This window comes from Helianthus annuus, chromosome 14 (assembly GCF_002127325.2).
Source record: "Helianthus annuus cultivar XRQ/B chromosome 14, HanXRQr2.0-SUNRISE, whole genome shotgun sequence".
Taxonomy (NCBI): domain Eukaryota; kingdom Viridiplantae; phylum Streptophyta; class Magnoliopsida; order Asterales; family Asteraceae; genus Helianthus; species Helianthus annuus.
This window is the reverse complement of record NC_035446.2, coordinates 116,057,498-116,061,418: the sequence shown is the minus strand read 5'-3', so window position 1 is coordinate 116,061,418 and position 3,921 is coordinate 116,057,498. Positions and strand designations below refer to the sequence as shown.

At 37.1% G+C, this 3,921-nt stretch overlaps 1 long non-coding RNA gene across 5 annotated transcripts; it reads right to left on the bottom strand.

Moving 5' to 3' along the window:
• Positions 1-200: 200 nt before the first annotated feature.
• LOC110909132 lies at positions 201-2,552 on the bottom strand. Of its 5 annotated transcripts, XR_002575179.2 has the most exons (4): positions 1,274-2,550; positions 782-1,023; positions 542-669; positions 201-474 (listed from the first exon to the last, which is right to left on the bottom strand). It is a non-coding gene; the product is annotated as an uncharacterized LOC110909132 (long non-coding RNA). The 5 variants fall into 5 exon arrangements; XR_002575180.2 differs by having other exon boundaries at positions 542-682; positions 777-2,552; XR_002575177.2 differs by having other exon boundaries at positions 777-2,552.
• Positions 2,553-3,921: the final 1,369 nt, after the last annotated feature.

Sequence of the window (3,921 nt, the reverse complement as noted above, 5' to 3'; positions counted from 1 at the left end):
CAACATGTACGTTGTATAGTGTAGCAAACCATCTTTAATAGTGTTGTATATTATAAGTTTAAACTTGATTTGCAAACTGTTGTAATCATGTCTTTAAAAGATGCAATTGGAAGTTTGGATCTATCTTCAGTAACCTCTACAAGGTAAAAAAATGCAAATCAACTCTTTAATTGTTGCAATCAGCAAATATAGAAGCCTAATAAATATAAAACATTCAACTTAACATTCAAGTTAAAACTGAAGGAATAAAGAAGCCTAACAAATATAAAACATGGTTTCATCTAACAATGAAACTTTTTGGTCAACATGAGCTGCAGTTGCTCAAAATTCAGCATATTAGGGGTCCATTCTTGCAACAATGAAGATACATTTGTGATTAACAAAACACAAATCCTTAAAACACACCAAACCCAGGAATGAAATTCACCTAACCAGCCCCCAATTCCAATGGTGCCATACTCCTCGTCACTATTTCTACACATTTAGATTTGATTATATAACCGAAATTCATATATGTGGCCAGAAGTAATTCGTGGCTTACCATATATGTAGAGTCGGTCTGGAGAGTTGCCGATTCACTTGAAGAACTCCTGTACAGGCTTTAATCTGCTCACCGGATCATCAACTGATTCTCCTTGCCGGCACTGCTCCCTAGAACGCTAGCCGTACCTTCACCGGAACACTTGTGTCACGTAATCAGAATATAATATATGATCCTTACAAGACTCATTTTGAACCGATATAACAAAGAATGAAGCATGAAAATGGGTTCGGACCTTACCGGAATCTGGTCTGATTTGGTTGGAATGCTAACCGTCGTCGAGGCCATCGTCTACACCGCCTCTCTTTCTCTCTCTCTCTCTCTCTCTCTCTCTCTCAAACACTCAGCCATTGTACCTTAGTTGGGTCGCTGACGCGCTGGAATCGGGTGGTGACGCCAAAGGTGGCGGTGGTCAGCCACCACTCTATCACGATCCTGTCTCCCAGACTCGCTTTCTATCACACGTGGAAGCCACCAGAAATCTGAAACCACTCATCAAAAGTTTCAGCAACTTCATGAATCAAGACGAAGCAACTAAATATTTAATGAACAATTTTTTTTGCTAGCACTACATGGTCTCCTAATGCGTGTTCATCAAATTGTCCGTAAATGACAAAATAGGACCAGCTTACAAATCACCTCCCTTTTTATGTCACTTATTAAAACCCTTTTACTGGAATTTCCTTATATTTTATTGATTTAATGTATGTTCAAAGTCCAAATTGATGTTACCTTTGTATCAAAAGAATGCAACTTCATCATATGGGGGGTTGCGATCAGTTATGGATTACTCTCGGTCCAAGTGTATATATCCATGTCAATATATACTAACAATTTATTGACATACTAAATGCATCAAACATGTTACTACAGTTGATGGAATTGGAAATGCCTAGTAGATCTATACTAAAGATACCCATTTTGACCCATCACCAACCCAACTGACCGACCCATTTTCGTAGCACTTACCTGACTCACGACACCAGCTAGACAGTCATTTGTGTTGCAGATACGGGCTATAACACATCCTATAACTACCTGTTGGCTTAATAGCCTCAGAATGGAACCGAAACAACTCATTCAATATAAAAAAATGACTCCTTACTAACACCAGCAGCAAAGTTCACCATCTAAGTACTCACAACCTAACCACCACCAACATAATCATTTCAACAATAATACAAAAAAACGAAATCATCAACGCTAATTGACTCAGATAAAAAAAGATCATCCGCACAGTGGCACTACGGTTGCAACCGGAGTTGCCATACCAAGTAGCAAGCCACCATCATCGTTGGGTAGGCGAAAGGCTGAAACCTCGCAAGACCTCTAGCCGTCGTCGCCTAAAACGTCGGCTAGGGTTTTATGTTGAAACTGGTTGCCGCCAAAATGGCTGGACACAGCCGGTGGTGACCCTCCGATCACCGCCCCTCTCTCTTCTTAAAGAGGCGTACAATGTAAAGCTGGAGGACACGCATATCAAGGGGGATGACCGCCCAAATAGGTCAATCGGGTCAAACCACAAACACAAACTCTGTTCATTTCCAGTCCGTCTAGAGAGAGAAATGGAGATTTGTAGAGAGAGGAAAAGAGGTGGTGTTATATAAAAAGAGCCCAGCAGTCGTATATAGGTAAAAACCCACACAAAACAGAGACACCAGATGGCAACCGGCGTGTGGTGAGACGGTGGTGACACTCCGGTCACCGGCCCCCTCTCGTCTTTCTCCGGTCACCACCCCTTTCTTCTCTCTCAACAGAGGAAAAAACCCCAAAGAAAACAGAAACACCGGAGATGGTGACCGTCATGGTGGTGTGACGGCGGTGATTCTCCGGTCACCACCCCTTTCTTCTCTCTCTACAGAGGAAAAAACCCCAAAGAAAACAGAAACACCAGAGATGGTGACCGTCATGGTGGTGTGACGGCGGTAATTCTCCGGTCACCACCCCTTTCTTCTCTCTCATTTTTCCCTTTCTCTCTCTTCTGAAGCTTTTAAAGAAGGGGTAAGGTGGAAAGATGGAGAACACGTGTCTCAAGGGAAGATTACCGTCCAAATAAGCCAATTAGAACAAACCAGACAAAAATCACTGTTCATTCCGTTTACTTATTATCATATTAAGATAAGATTGTTGTTTTAATCAGGGATACATCGTTGGGTACCGGTATTAAGAATAGGGGTTGGCTAAATGCACCCCCTTTTTTACTAGTTATACCCCATTTCTAAAAATATAATTTAAAAGTTGTTAAATTTTACCCCTCTAAACAATTCAAATATTGTTTTTGAAAATTATTGTGTTTCTATAATTTGAAGACAATTTCTCTTACTAGTATTTTATTATGTTTCTATAAAACGTCATTAAAATTAATAAAAAAAGATATTTTTTATACAATAAAAAAGTTTCGGAACTTAAAAAAAAAACAGTTGCTTTTATATTTTTTATTTACTTCGTATTTTAGTTCTCTCATCTTTCTATTTCTATTTTTATTAGTATTATTATTATATTAAAATGTTTTTTAATACAATTAACAACTTTTATCTATTAAAAGTAATAAGACGTAAAAAGAAATAAAACGTTAGTTAAGTTGGCTGGCTTTAAAGCTTCATTTAATTTTTTGTGTATCATTGTTTATACAAACCGAATTCGCATACCCACTTCAAGCCGCTATGAACAAAAAAATCCATTTCAAAATTAAAATGACTCGCTTTAGTTTAAAACGTAATAAAACGATTATTTTTCAAACAATCAAAAAAAAGTTTCTTTTTAAATAAAATAACATTTTAAAAACAAATAGTAGTAATAATAATAATAATTAAAGATAAAAAATGAAAGAAAAACAAAAGGGTTTAAATTAAATTAATGTAAAAGTTGAAGGAGGGGGTGCATTCAGTAAAAAATGGGGTACATTTAGCAACACCCTTAAGAATAACGTAAATGAGTAAAAACACAAACAAAATATCTTACCAATTATGGTGGTACAATACCGGTTCGGTACCGATAGTGGAAAGATACCAAAACTGATTAGGTAGAAAACTGAAAACCATAAAATAAAATACTGATACCGATGTTTCGTCAGTGTCAATATGATACGGTAGTGGAACTAGGTAAAAAATATCATATCCCTAGTTTGAATACTTGTGTACTAACTAGTAAATTTTCCCGCGTGATGCGGCGGGTACGAATGTAAAGTAACTCGGATTTGTATCGTAAAGACCCGAATCATTTCTGAACAAAAGTTACGTCAATACGTAGATAAATTGAAGATGTACATAAAAATAAGCACGGTAACATATTATATATGGTCCAGCTTATTTGCGAAAGAATTTAAGTCGAACACCAACCTGAACTTACACCGACATGTACATAAAAATAAGTAAAAAATT